At 38.2% G+C, this 16,326-nt stretch overlaps 1 long non-coding RNA gene across 1 annotated transcript; it reads right to left on the reverse strand.

Annotated features, from left to right (window-relative positions):
• Window positions 1-5,876: 5,876 nt before the first annotated feature.
• Window positions 5,877-16,286, reverse strand: LOC139037701 (uncharacterized). The gene is made up of 3 exons (XR_011490535.1): window positions 16,200-16,286; window positions 7,405-7,455; window positions 5,877-5,969 (listed from the first exon to the last, which is right to left on the reverse strand). It is a non-coding gene; the product is annotated as an uncharacterized lncRNA (long non-coding RNA).
• Between the last annotated feature and the right edge of the window lie 40 nt (window positions 16,287-16,326).

Genomic DNA, 16,326 nt, shown 5'->3' on the forward strand with positions numbered 1-16,326 from the left:
GGACCCATGCTCTCTTCTCCTTAAGTGTGAGCAGGGCATAGTGACTTGTGGTTATTAGTAGAAGATGGCAATAGTGATGAGATACAACTTCTGACATTAGATTAAAAGACATCTTACTTGTCTTCTCTCTTGATGGCTTGCTCTGGTGGAAGACTGAAGCATGTAGCCACACCTGAAGCCTATAGTCTACATCCTGCAGATGGAAGAACAGTGCTACTAGATGAAAACTTGGATTTCCTGAAAATAATACTGTTGGGAATGGTAAATGTGTGAGTAAACATCATGCTGTGTCAATACGATTCTCTCATTTTTATAAAACAGAAATATCAGAAAGTCTACCGTGAAGCTTGTAATATACATGTAACATATGTTATAAATCCTATGTATGAAAACCAAAGTATGAAGGATGGGGGGAAATATAATTTCTATGTTGTTAAGATATTTTTGCATTTTACCCGAAGTGATGTTAACATTAACTGAAGCAGAGTATGACAAGAAGCATGTAGAAAACCCTAGAACAACCATTAAAAATGAAATGTAAAGCTATTGCTATAAGACAATAGAGGAAATTGGAGCAAAAAAAAAAGAAAAGAAAAAGAAATAAAAGAGAGAAGAGGGAAAATAGCAGAGGTACAATTACAAAATAAATAAGGGATAGATTTTAACTTAATAGTCTTAATTAAAGGAAATGAAAGAAAGACTACAGTTAAAAGGGAGAGAGTACCCCACTGGATGAAATAGATAGACCCAATTATATGACCTACAATAAATGCATTTCAAATGCTAACACAGATAGGTGTTATAAATAAACATAAATATATATTCACACATAATATACCACTACTAATAAGAAAACAGGTATAACTACATTCATGTCAGAGAAAGTAAATTTTAGGACAAGGAATTATACTTTAAAAATTATAAAATAATAAAGTGGGAACTTAACCAAGAAGGTTAATTTACAACCCTAAATGTGTATACCCACTAACTGTGATCTCAACCCCAGCACTTCCTCCATGATTCGCCACATGCCACGTCTGTCTCTCTGCATCAGCAGAAAGTAGGATAAAGGGAAAGCAAACACAGTTAACCCTGGAACAATGCAGATTTGAACTGTGTGGGTCCACTTATACATGGATCTTTTTCAGTAGTGAACACTACAGTACTATAGGGTCTGCGGTTGGTGGAGGAACCAAGGATGTGGACGGCCAGCCACAAATTATGCTCAAATTAACTCCCATATTGTGCAAAAGTCAACTGTATTCCCGAATGGGATCCCAACTTGGGGCTTGAATTGTTGTGTTCTTGGGCATGTCCTTTCCCTCTCTGGACCTTACTTTTTCAGTGGGTCAGGTTAGGGAACTGGACTTGGTAAGCTCCAAGGGTCTGTCTTCCTTCACTATCCAGTAGAGGGATCCCAAGGCCTCTGATATGGTTATTCTTAACCACCATAGATTTGCTGTTATTGTTATTTTTTAAGTATTTAGAAACATTAAAAAAAAAATAGGGAGCTATGCATAAAACTCTGGATCTAGTGTGTCTTGAATACAAACCAGAGACTCTGGTAACATAGGTCTGTGTTCCTTCTGTACTGCAGCTATTGGTTAGAATGGAGCTCCCACCTCTTTAAAGGAGATACTCTTCTCCAGCTCACCACAGTCCCCACCTTTCCCTATTGCCCTCTGTCCTATATAGTACAGATCAGTTGCCATTTATCACTGTGCTTATATTGTGGCTTTATTCTTTTTTTTAATATGTATTTATCCTTAGACAGGGGCTTTCCTGGTGGCTCAGTGATAAAGAATCCACCTGCCAACGCAGGAGACATGGGTTTGACCCCTGGGTCTGGGAAGATCCCCTGGAAAAGGAAATGGCAACCCACTCCAGTAGTCCTGCCTGGAGAATCCCACGGACAGAGCAGTCTGGCAGGCTACAATCCACGGGATCACAAAGAGTCAGACATGACTTAGCAACTGAACAACAACAGTAGTAACACAAGCTCAAAATGCAGGAAACAAGCGCAGATTGAGCTGAAAAGTAAATAGGAAATTCCACAATCATATGTGGACAATTTAAACTTCTCTCTCAGTAGTTGATAAAGAGTATTAAGAAATAAAAGGTAATTGAATTTGTGAAGTTTTTATTCTGCAGTAGCAGAGTAAACATTCTTATTGGTAGCATATGGGCAATTCACCAAAATAGACCTTATACTGGGGCATAAAACATACCTTCAAAAATCAAAAGGACTGAAACTATAAAACTGTATTTTGCATCTAACAGAATTAAATTTTAAAATGACAGCAGAAATCTATCTAGAAAATTTCCAAATACCTGAGCATTAATCAGATCATTTCTACAAAACCATGAGTCAAAGGAAATTCACAAAAATTTTAAAAATATTCCTGTTAAATGTAAATGAAAACATAATATTTCAACATAGGTGAGATACTGCTAATATATTGCTTAGAAGGAAATTTAAGACTTTAAATAATTATATTAGAAAAAATAAAAATCTAAAACAATTTGTATTAATACCTAAAGAAATGAGGAAAAAGATAACTAAGAAAAGGACAATAGAACACAAGTAAATAAGTCAACAGTAACTAGTAAGAAAAGTCAGTATCATGAAAGGATTTTTCTAAAGATCAGAAAAATAAACTTCTGGCTGGATCAATAGAAAACATAAGTGAAGACACAACTTATCAATAGCAGGAATGAAAGAGAGAGCTCCAGAATTTATAGAAATTAAGACAATCAAGTGATATCATGAACAAATCTGTGTCCATAAATTTGACAATTACATAACATTCAAAATATTATTAGAAAGGCACAAATTATCAGAAATGATTCATCTCTAAATACAAGGTATTTAATACATTCTTCAAGAAAATTCGAGATACCAAGGGAACATTTCATGCAAAGATGGGTTCGATAAAGGACAGAAATGGTATGGACCTAACAGAAGCAGAAGATATTAAGAGGTGGCAAGAATACACAGAGGAACTGTACAAAAAAGATCTTCATGACCCAGATAATCATGATGGTGTGGTCACTCACCTAGAGCCAGACATCCTGGAATGTGAAGTCAAGTGGGCCTTAGAAAGCATCACTAGGAACAAAGATAATGGAGGTGATGGAATTCCAGTTGAGCTATTTCAAATCCTGAAAGATGATGCTGTGAAAGTGCTACACTCAATATGCCAGCAAATTTGGAAAATTCAGCAGTGGCCACAGGACTGGAAAATGTCAGTTTTCATTCTGGTCCCAAAGAAAGGCAATGCCAAAGAATGCTCAAACTACTGCACAATTGCACTCATCTCACATGCTAGTAATGCTCAAAATTCTCCAAGCCAGGCTTCAGCAATACGTGAACACATGAACTTCCAGATGTTCAAGCTGGTTTTAGAAAGGGCAGAGGAACCAGAGATCAAATTGCCAACATCTGCTGGATCATTGAAAAAGCAAGAGAGTTCCAGAAAAGCACTTGTTTCTGTTTTATTGACTATGCCAAAGACTTTGACTGTGTGGATCAAAATAAACTGTGGAAAATTCCAAAAGAGATGGGCATACCAGACCACCTGAACTGCCTCTTGAGAAACCTGTATGCAGGTCAGGAAGCAACAATTAGAACTGGACATGGAACAACAGGCTAGTTCCAAATAAGAAAAGGAATACATCAAGGCTGTATATTGTCACCCTGCTTATTTAACTTATATGCAGAGTACATCATGAGAAATGCTGGGCTGGAAGAAGCAAAAGCTGGAATCAAGATTGCTGGGAGAAATATCAGTAACTTCAGATATGCAGATGACACCACCCTTATTGCAGAAAGTGAAGAGGAACTAAAAAGCCTCTTGATGAAAGTGAAAGAGGAGAGTGGAAACGTTGGCTTAAAGCTCAACATTCAGAAAACTAAGATCATGGCATCTGGTCCCATCACTTCATGGGAAATAAATGGGGAAACAGTGGAAATAGTGTCAGAGTTTATTTTTCTGGGCTCCAAAATCAGTGCAGATGGTGATTGCAGCCATGAAATTAAGACTTTTACTCCTTGGAAGGAAAGCTATGACCAACTTAGATAGCATATTAAAAAGCAGAGACATTACTTTGCCAACAAAGTTCCATCTAGTCAAGGCTATGGTTTTTCCAGTGGTCATGTATGGATGTGAGAGTTCGACTATAAAGAAAGCTGAGTGCTGAAGAATTGATGCATTTGAACTGTGGTGTTGGAGAAGACTCTTGAGAGTCCCTTGGAATGCAAGGAGATCCAACCAGTCCATCCTAAAGATCAATCCTGGGTGTTCATTGGAAGGACTGATACTGAAGCTGAAACTCCAATACTTTGGTCACCTCATGGGAAGAATTGACTCATTGGAAAAGACCCTGATGCTGGGAGAGATTGGGGGCAGGAGGAGAAGGGGATGACAGAGGATAAGATGTTTGGATGGCACCACCGACTCCATGGACACGGGTTTGAGTAAACTCTGGGAGTTGGTGATGGACAGGGAGGCCTGGCGTTCTGTGATTCATGGGGTTGCAAAGAGTTGGACACGTCTGAGTGACTGAACTGAACTGAATATATTCTGTATTACATTGCATCATGGAAAATAGTAAATAGTTCAAATCTTCTTTGGCATTGATACCTATGTTGAGTGCCATACCCCTGGATTAATATTTTAAGACTGTATTTCCTACTAACTTTCTAGGAAGAATAATGGGTATGCTGCTATATACATAGTTGGTGATTAACATAATTATGGTTGAATGGCATCACCATGATTGAATGGTTGGATGGCATCACCAACTCAATGGATATGAGTTTGAGTAAACTACAGGAATTGGTGATGGACAGGGAAGCCTGGTATGCTGCAGTCCCTGGGGTTGCGAAGAGTCCAACACGACTGAGCAACTGAACTGAACTGAACATCATTATTGATATGAAATACTGGCATCAGTGACTCAATGGACATGAATTTGAGCAAACTCCAGGAGATAGTGAAGGACAGGGGAGCCTGGTGTGCTGCTGTTCACAGGGTCACAAAGAATCGGAAACGACTGATTGACTGAACAACAGAGTACAACCATTATGAGACTGCAATACACGGCCAGTGCAATGGCGCCATCAACAAAACTGTACACCGTTCATTGGAGAGACAGGAAAAATTTGCAGCTAATGTGCATTGCTGGTGGAAGCTGCAGGCACAACCAGTGTGTGAAACAACTTGGCAATCATGCTCACCACACAAGCCAGCCATTCTACTCCTAAGTACTTACACAAGTGAAGTGACAAATACACATTTGCACATTCATTCCAGTCCAGAATTGGAAACCAACAGGTGAATAGATGAACTCTTACATTTGAATTAATCCCCAAATGGAAACTTCTCAAATACCCATCAGTAGTGAGTGGATAGAAACCTTCCTGGTGGTCTAGCGATTAAAAATCTACTTTGCGATGCAGGGGACTTGAGTTCAATCCCTGGTTGGGGAACTAAGACCCAACATGACTTGCAGCAACTAAGCCCGTGTGCTGGAACTATTGCGCCTGTGTGCCACAAGGAGAAAGTTCAGGTGCCACAAGGAAAGATCCCACATGATGCAGCAAAGATCCTACAAACTGTGGTAACTAAGTCTCAAAGCAGCCAAACAAATAAATATTAAGATAATACTAAATAGATAAGTAAACTGTGGTACATGTGATACATGAACACAAAGAAAAATCAATGATACACAGAACATGCACAAACCTCAAAAACATGCTGAGACCCAAAAGAATGACACAAAGGAAGACATAGTACATAATTTCATTTACATGAAATGCTTTCACACGTAAAACTAACCTATAGTGACAGGAAGAAGGTCATGCCTACCTGGAGCCATGGTGACATGGCAGGAACATTTACTGCCTAAGGCAGGAGGTAAGTGGTTGTATCTTGATTGCAGTGTATCCAGTGTCAAAACCCATCAATCTGTACATTTGAAATTCATCCATTTTATTGTGTATAAAGATTTCTTCAATGAAATGGAGTAAAACATTTTTTTTTAAGAAAGAGAAAGAAACACATTCTAAGAATGTTCTTCTCAGTATTTGAATGTTTTAATGTAACAATGTTACACACTTTAATAATAAAGATTATGAAATCTATACTTGAAACAAAAAATCAAAAACCCTACATCTATTTAAGTTTACAGTATATCAGATGCAAAGATAATCATATTTTCTTTGCCATAGTCAAACATCAGATAGAAAATGGAAATTTTAATAAATATGAATTTCTCTTCTGCCAAAAATGAAGCAAGGAGAAGAAAAGACAGGAAAATGGATGAGTTAAATGAGTGAAAAAAGAAATACAGTTGTATGACACAGTTACAGTATCTGACATAGATAATATACTGCTCAAAAGTCCCTGCGGAGAAGGCAATGGTCACCCACTCCAGTACTGCCTGGAGAATCCCGGGACGGTGGAGCCTGGTGGGCTGCTGTCTCTGGGGTCGCACAGAGTTGGGCATAACTGAAGCGACTTAGCAGCAGCGGCAACAAAAGTCCCTGAACTGGGGAGATAAGAAAAGAGATACCTATGCAGGTCCATGACCTGAAGGAAAATATTGATTTGCAAACTGCCTGGGGCGCATACTTGAAAATGACGGCATTAGGCTCATATATCCCTTAGAGACTCTAAAGATAGAACAGCTTACTCAGAGGAAGAGGGAGTCGCCTGCAGCCTATTTATTTAGCCTAATAGGGAAATTAGCAGCAAAGCTCTCCAAGTGTCTTACACATGTGATGCAGAGATGGAGGTAACCCATGGAGATTTCAAAACAAATATGGAAACTCCTATTTATATCATTTTACTTAAAATTTTTAAGGAAGTTTTCTTTGACAGTTAACATGTTCATTGGGAATTTTCATGTTTCCCAAATATTGTTGGATTTAGGTGGGTCACCACGTGACCACCACGGACAGTTAATGAGCCTGACACTGCATTATGAGGGGTACAGTTTTTCTAGTCTAAAAAAAAACAAACGAATTTTTTTTCAGATGAAAAGATTTTTCTTAATACAGCACACCCTCTAAGCCCAGCCGTTTGAGCCAGGATGCAGGGTGAGGGTCCACACAGGGTGTTGATGGTTTGGTGGAACTGCCTCTCCTTGGTTTCTGGTACTGCCCTGCAGCTTGTTCTTTGGTTTCCACATGGGGATGCTCGATCGTTTTGACCCTGATGATCAAGGAACAGCCTGTGTAGGGACTTACTGAACAAGAAACAAGAAGAAAGAACTCATTCTAAGGAATTACAAACTTCTTCTAAAAAGCTGGGCAAGTCCAAAAATACATATTTTTAAAAGTGGCAGTGAACTATTAGGTTATAATCTGTACAAAATTCCACTGGTGTTACCTTTGTTTACCTTGAATCACAATGAGTCCTCTCCTATGTGGCCGCATCCTGATTGCAGTTTCTAGAAAGAAATCCTTTGGTTGAATCAGTAAAGCACATTTTTGTGTTCCATAGCTCTTTTCTTAAATGCACATTGCAGTTTCCAGAAGTAGTTTTCCCTCATTGCCTGTATTTGCATAATGTTTATTGCCAGGAAGATTATTTAAGTGTGATGAAAGTTTGAAGTTTGGAGCATGTGCTCTAATCAAGGCTATAGTTACTGCATCTGGAATTATCTGGTTATTCAGAAAAGTCTAATTTGGTGTATGATTTTCTATAAGTTTTAACCAATAAGCTATTTCCCAAAAAGGAAGAACACAGGTTTTGGAATAGCACTACTTTTAGTTTGCCATGTATATACCTTCTTGGTGGAGAAGGGAATGACAATCCACTCCAGTAATCTTGCCTGGGAAAGCCCATGGATAGAGGAACCTGATGGGCTACAGTTCATGGGGTTGTAAAGAGTTGGACATGACTTAGCAACTAAACAACAACAATGCATTCTTGGACCACTGCTTATTTGAACCAATGTATCCGATCACACATATGACGGTTACATAATTGGAATATGATTTTCTGCAGAAGATTTGCTGTCTTCTTTCCAAGCAGAGGAAGTAAGATATTGGGAACTGTGAATAAAAGACATTTTATTTCTGGCACTTCATTTACTCTTTGGAAATTGTTAGACTCAGATACAGTTTCCATTTCCATCTATAATCCAAAATGCTGTTAATAGAGGAGTGATATTATTGTTCATCAGACATGAAGAGATTTATCTTACATTATTTTGATTCTCTGAAAATGGAAACACCATTCAGGGTTTTAAATACCCAGTTGTTGTTTCTGATCTATCCATTCTTACAAATATAGAGTATTCAATTGTTCTTTTCTTTTTAATATATTTTTTTTACTTAAAAATATAAATCTTACTTTATTGTGCACTGATAATAGAGGTATAAAATTAGAATTGCATACATTGGCCAAATATACATTATCAAATTTGTTTCCTGAATCTGGAGAGTAAAGTAATTCACTCTACAAATCTAACAATTATTTATCAAATTCTTGCCTTTCCACAAGAGAATGCAGTTTCTGTTTGTTATGCAGTATTTTAGCTGATCTGAAGGAATGCACAGTCTGTCAGAGAGGCTGACTAACCATATTTTAAGGTATTTTTTGTAAATGATGAAAAGATTAGTGATTGTAAATAACAGCTTAACCTTTATTTTTACTTTTAGAGTCCCCAAGTCAATTATCTTTTACATTTTCTTTAATTTTCCTGTTGACTGTAGCTTTCATGAAATATTTCAGTAGAAATCATAATCATATTCTATGAGGTTTTCATTCTGTATCTGCTTGTTCAAAATGATCTGGAAAGGTTTTTTAAAAAAATATTTTCTGTATGGCTTATTTCCAAATCTATGATCTATTTTTGAATTCAAAATCCATGAAAATACACACAAAAACACAGACTTTCCCATTTTCTCTCATATGGAATTATATTCTGGAGTTACCAAGTGACCCCAAGTTTCACCTGCCATATAATGTTCATCTTATTTTTCATCTAAATCAATCAGCAAATATTTATTCCTTGAATATATATATATTCAAATTTTAAGCTTGGCTCTGGGAATATATTTACTTTGATTTTGAGTGAACAAATACAACTTTCTACCAAAAGATACTTTTCTATAAAAAGTGTAATCTCAAAGTAACAAGTAAAGAATCTAGGGTGGGAGATTTCTAAAAGATATCTCTGAAAATTATAGTAATTCTCTTTTCTTTTGGAAAAGACCAGATCAAAAACCTAAGTTTGCAATAAATAGTGACAGTATAGTTTTTACTTAAATTTATATGTGGTAAGGAGATATTTCTCACCTCTCTTTACACATAAAGGATGATGGCAACATTAGTGCCCTCTGGTCACTATTCAACAACTTTTTTAATGCAAATATTCTCATCAATTTTGTTTGGAAGTTGAGACCTATGTTTTCAAAGTATAAAGTTTTATTAATTTGAATTATTCTGGATGGACAGAAAAAACCTCAATAAACAGTAATGGGGGAAAATAATCTCACTTGAACAACATACCACTCTGAACCCTGATACTTTCTCCAAAGTTGACCTCTTCATTGTTTGCTGCTGATTCTCAGTAGGCATATAGGGCTGCTTGCCCCATATTGATTTGTGCAGAATTATAACATGTTTCTAGATTCCATATATATGCATTAATATACAATATTTATTTTTCTCATTCTGATTTATTTCACTCTGTTTGACAGTCTGTAGGTCCACCCACATGCCTGCAAATGATTCAGTTTTGTTCCTTTTGAATGGCTAAGCAATATTCCACTGTATATCTGTACCATATCCACTTTATCCATTCACCTGTCAAAGTGCATTTAGGTTGTTTCCAAGTCTTGTGACTGTGCCAAGTGGTCATCACTAGTCACATGTGGATGTATACATCAATTTTAAATTTAAATATAATTTTAAAACTCAGGGTACATGCCCAGGAGTGAGATTGCTAGATCATGTTAGTTCTATTTTTAGTTTTCTAAAGAAACTCCATACTGTTCTCCAAGGTGGCTGCAGCAATTTACATTCCCACCAACAGTGTAGGAGGGTTCCTTGTGGAGAAAAGGGAACCCTCTGACCCCCTTTTAATTGGTGCTGTTTATATTCCTTCTGGTGGGATTTCCTAAAGTGTATCTACTACATTTATTGCCTTTAACCATGAAGTAAGCATCGCAAAATGGTAGAATGTGCTAACAGGAAGGAGACACATACCTTTTTAATTTACCTGTATTACCTAGGACTTACTGTTGTTAATTTCAATTTTTATTACAATTATCTGCTCCAAATTTGACAGATGGCATAGCTCAGGATGTGAAAAACTACTTCTGCTAGGCCCAACTCATAAAACACAGACTACAGTAAACATTTAAAACACATTTACATTGTGCCTGAGTGGCTTTTAGTCTATGCACAGGCATTTGATAACATAGCTGCTCTCAGCACAGAAGCAACTCCCTTGTCCACAACATTGCTCACAGCTGGACTCATGGTTGGGGCCTGACTATACAGCAGAAAATAGCAGGACATGTCTGATAAAGACTAAGCAATGAACTGTCCAATCAGAGTGTCAATAAATCACTTCCCATACACATAACTGGCTGCCAGTGAGGATTTCATGGTTGTTTATCTTGTGTCCATATGTGTTTTTAATGGATTTCAACCACAAAAAAAAAAAAAAAAAAAAAGAATTCACAGACACACGCTGATGCAAGAGAGAGAGAATTTAAAATCAGGTGATAGTGAAGTAAGTCAAAAAGAGAAAAACAAATATTGTATATTAAAGCATATATATGGAATCTGGAAAAATGATACAGATGATCTTATTTACAAAGCAGAAATATAATCACAGACATAGAGAACAAATGTATGGACAAATGTGGTAAAGCGGATGATGAATTGAGAGAATGGAATAACGTATATAGTGTGCGGGTATACTGAGTCACTTCAGTTGTGTCTGACTCTGCGTGACCCTATAGACTGTAGCCCGCCAGGCTCCTCTATCCAGGGGTTCTCCAGGCAAGAATACTAGAGTTGGTGCCATGCCCTCCTCCAGGGGTCGAATCCACATCCCATCTACTGCATTGGCAGGTGGCTTCTTTACCATTTGTGCCACCTGGGAAGCCCCATATATATAGTACTATGTATAAACTAGATAGCTAATGAGTGTATGGGTGTGTGGGTCATGTATGGATGTGAGAGATGGACTGTGAAGAAGGCTGAGCACTGAAGAATTGATGCTTTTGAACTGCAGTGTTGGAGAAGACTCTTGAGAGTCCCTCGGACTGCAAGGAGATCCAACCAGTCCATCCTAAAGGAGATCAGTCCTGGGTGTTCATTGGAAGGACTGATGCTGAAGCTGAAACTCCAATACTTTGGTCACCTCATGCGAAGAGTTGACTCATTGGAAAAGACTCTGATTCTGGGAAAGATTGAGAACAGGAGGAGAAGGGGATGACAGAGGATAAGATGGTTGGATGGCATCACTGACTCCGTGGACATGAGTTTGAGTAAACTCCGGGAGTTGGTGATGGACAGGGAGGCCTGGCGTGCTGCGATTCATGGGGTCACAAAGAGTTGGACATGACTGAGTGACTGAACTGAACTGAACTGACCTAATGAGGAACTACTGTATAGCACCGGGAACTCCACTCATACTGTGGTGACCCAGATGGGCAGGAAGTTCAAAGGAAAAGGGATATGTGTACATATGTATGACTGACTTGGGTTTCCCAAGTGGTGCTAGTGGTAAAGTAGCTGCCTGGATGCAGGAGATGTAAGAGACCTGGGTTCAATCCCTGAGTTGGGAAGATGCCCTGGAGGAGGGCATGACAATCCACTCCAGCATTCTTGCCTGGAGAATCCCATGGGCCGAGGAGCCTGGAGGGCTATAATCCATAAGGTTGCAAAGCCCTGGACATGACTGAAGTGACTTGGCACGCACATGGCTGATTCACTCTGCTGTCGTAGAAACTCATACAACCTTATAAAGCAACTATATGCCAATAAAAATTAATTAAAGGATAAGATGTTAATGGCATCTGTCAGGTGATCCTTCCAAGTAAAGAAGATGCCCACCCTTAGGTCTGCAGGAAGCAGAGGGTTTTAGCCTTTTTTATTTAACCACATAGATGTGAAGCTGCCAACCAGGATTGCAAAAATGTAGAAAATGCAAATGCAATGGATCATTTTCATCCCTAACGCCTTTGATTCTACCAGTCCACAGAAAAATCCAAGAGACTGAAAACTAGATGAATCACTCTTTCCTCTACAATCAAAGCATTTGGGCGGTGGTGGGAGTTAAGTATCTTTCTTTAAGTACATTTTAAAGAAAGGAGGGTAGGAGTGAGGGTAATTTCTCACTGAGGGTGAAGCCACCTTTGGAGCTGCAGCTGTCAATAGAATCTGTTTTAAAATGTACTCGCAGACTTTCGACTGAGCACACCACACCCAGACATTTAGATGGTTTAGTGGTACCAGGGGAGATGTGATTACCAGTGGGTGATGGAAAACACTCTGAAAAATATCGGTTCTTCTCTTTGATATGCATTTTGTACAGTATCTAACTAGGGTGGACATTTTATAATTCTTGTGCCCTCATCCTTTAATAATGTTGTATATTTGCAGGTCTTACTGACAGACTTATATGATGTATTCAGAGTATTTTGCAGAGAATGAAATTTTGATTTGTTCTAGTAAAGAAAAAGTTTGCATTAAAGATAAATTACATAGTGGGAGGAATAAGCAAATAGAGGCAAAGGCAGAATTTTGTGGCTGTCTGTCAAGTTGGACTTAATGGTGCTAATCCAAAAGTAACCTGGGGATTTAAGTGGCAGCTAACAGTGAACATGTAGTTGCATGTGTATCACTGTCCAGGAGCCCTGGTCTGTGTTGGCATCGCCTGAAAACCACACTGTGGGATCAGCCCCACCAGGGACACTGCTACTGAGAATAAAGGGGAATCCAGAAGGTGGGGAACCACATGATGTCTCATGAATCTCCCCTTTGGAGACACGTCAATTTCCATCACTCATTTGCTGAAGTCAGTTGTGTGACCAAGCCTGAAGTCAGTGATGTTAAAAGGTCTATCTTAACTCAAGGGATCCTGTAAGAAGAGCAGCAGGTGTTTGAACATGTAACATTACACTGGTCAGAGCACAGCTGCTGGAGCCTCACAGACTCAAATTTCAATCGCAGGTCAGCAACTTGTTGTGCCAGAGTACATGGAACTCCCTGGGTCTCAGTCTTTATTCTGTTTATGGCACTTATTTCACAGAGTCATTATAATATTTAAATAAGATAATGCACATAAAATACATAACACAAATGTTTAACACTTGTAAGCAGACAGAGTTAGCTATTAACATAGTCAAGTTCTGTTCAGTGGTTTTTTAATGTTTTTTATTTCTTTGCTATGATAGTGCTAAGTTGCTTCAGTTGTGTCCGACTCTGAGACCCCATGGACTGTAGCCTGCCAGGCTTCTCTCTTCATGGACTTCTCCAGGCAAGAATAGTAGAGTAGGTAGCCATTCTTTCTCCAGGGGATCTTCCTGACCCAGGGGTTGAAGACCCTGGGTCTCCTGCATTGCAGGTGAATTCTTTACCTTCTAAGCCACCTGGGAAGCCCTTTATTTCTTTAATACTATAATAAAGTCTTTAATATATATGAAAAACAATTGTTCTGAATATTCCCAAGTTGCTGATAGAAACTAGTAGAAGACATTTATTTCAAATCCTCAATAGCAAGTCAGATAACACTTTGCTCTTTGTATTTTAGCAGGGACAGAGGAAGCAATCTAGAAAGGTATACTATGCAGTGTATTTTAAAAACAAAATCCAGAGGCAAATTTTAATTAATTAATTATAATATATTCTAATTTTAAAGCAGCTGTGGCCACACAAATTTATTTTACACTTCTATAAGAATTTTTTTTATTAAGGCTTTTCTTTTTATTCATCTGTTCCCACCAATCCGAGATAAATTTTTAAATCTGGATTTTGTTTCCAAATCAAATTCTGCCCTATAACAGCATATTAATAGCTCTAACTTTTAATAGAAAAATATTGAAAAAAATAATTTCAAAAAAGAGAATATGATGAAAGGACATAGAGGGCACCTGGATGTTTTATTCAAACTCACAGAATTAGTTCTAGAAACGAATTTTGGCAAATTGTAAAATTTCAATTATCAACATTCATAAAGCTTCTGAATTTAACTAAACAACTGAAAAGTCTTTGTCTGAAATATTAAAGGTTATAGTAGTAATAAAGGCAACAGAATATGGAGTATCTTTAAAATCCAAAGAACATTATTTTCACATTTAAAATTCATAAGCAAATTTTCATAAAAACTGGCATTTCTTTCTGCTGACATCTGAGTTAGAATTCGGTCTCATGTCAAAGTCATTGGCTAAATGTTTAATGGGGAAAAATTTATAGACTGAAATAAGGCATATACAATACTAATGAGGGCTTCCCTAGTAGCTCAGATGGTAAAGAATCCGCCTGCAATGCGGGAGACCTGGGTACAATCCCTGGATTGGGAAGATCTCCTGGAGGAGGGCCTGGCTAACCACCCCTATATTCTTGCCTGAAAAATTCCGTGGACAGAGGAGCCTGGCAGGCTAAAGTCAATTAGGTCACAAAGAGTCGGACATGCCTGAGAGACTAAGTATAAATACCAATGAATAAAATAATCTTTCTTAAAAGAAATTTTTGATGGCCTTTGAACTCTTCATAAACAAAATAGCAATAAAACAGAAAATAAAGTTTTAGTTTACCTAGGGAAAAGCAGAAACCAAAACTGAGCTAATTAGTATACTAAAACACTAAGGGTACAGTTAACTCAGATCAAAAGCATTCAGTTGCTCAAGTTTGAGAAACTTAATTTCAAATTCACAACTTTGGTATTTAGGGTGTTGTGAAGTCAGCTCTTCTGCTCTGCAGCGTCCCTCTTCCTATGGCAACATCTGTCTCCAGTCCTTTTTGGTACCTCAGTTTGAATGTGATCACCTTCCAGAATTCACTTCTGAAGGATATTCCTGCATCGGCAAAGTTGTGTGATGCAGACGCCTATGCAAGTTATTCCACAGACTAGGTTTTCCTCCCCCCCGACCCCCGCCCAATGCCCTGGACTCCCCTCTCTTTATCTCTTTCCTGGCTTCATCCCTGTTCTGTTTTCCTCTCTTATTCTTATCAGCATATCTCTTTTCTATTTATCTTTTGGTATGAGAAATGAAGTGAAGTCAGAGAGACCCTTTGGCAGAGGAATAATGAGATGAAGGAGTTAAGAGAATTACCTGTAATATCACAGGAACACGTAGGAAGAAAGCACAGAAGCCATCTCATCACAAAACACAGTGTGTAATTGGCCAACATCATCCATTCATTGCTTTATTCAGCTTTCCTATACTGCATGGTGGTGGGCAGTTTATAACATTTACTTTTTAGTTTACTTTCTCCCCCCAAAGTAAAAATAAATAAAATCACTAAAGAGCAGTCAAACGTCCATGTGTCTGACTTATTGACTATCCAGATTTATGCTAGGATCTGGCCACACAAACGTGAATAAAGTGAAGTTGCTCAGTTGTGTCCAACTCTTTGCAACCCCATGGACTGTAACCTACCAGGCTCCTCCGTCCATGGGATTTTCCAGGCAAGAATACTGGAGTGGGTTGCCATTTCTTTCTCCAGGAGATCTTCCCAACCCAGGGATTGAACTTGGGTCTCCCGCATTATAGGCAGATGCTTTAGCATCTGAGCCACCAGGGAAGCCCCAAATGTGAATAAACTATGACCTAATAAGAGACCTCTTTTTACTGCAAGAAAGACAAACAGGAACACAGCTACCATAATGAACGTACAAACCATTATAAGGGAGTCATGAAAAAGATCATGGGAACATAGAAGAGGAATGAGTCATTCATTTCCGGAATATTTATGTGGCTTTTTGTAGCAGTGGATGCAAGGCTTATCGCTCCCTTATTTGGATGGTCTGGTTTTATAAGTCATTCATTTGTTGTAAGAATAATTTTTGATTTGGAAATAGAATGATTTTTCTCCTCATAGATCCTATATTTTAGTGGAAGTATAGTCAATAAATCAGAGAAATAATTAGATATATATCATACTACTTGGTGCTGAGTGCTACAGAGAAAATTAAAACAAGGAAAGTAGCTAAGAAATGCATACGTGTGCCATGGGGGATCGCATTCCAGAAAGAATAAAGAGCAAGCCTGCCCTAGACCAGGAACACCAAGGCCAGGTGCCTGAAGCAGAGATGCTGATGACTGAGAACCGGAGGGAATGAGGTCACGGA

This window comes from Odocoileus virginianus, chromosome 12 (assembly GCF_023699985.2).
Source record: "Odocoileus virginianus isolate 20LAN1187 ecotype Illinois chromosome 12, Ovbor_1.2, whole genome shotgun sequence".
Classification (NCBI taxonomy): Eukaryota; Metazoa; Chordata; class Mammalia; order Artiodactyla; family Cervidae; genus Odocoileus; species Odocoileus virginianus.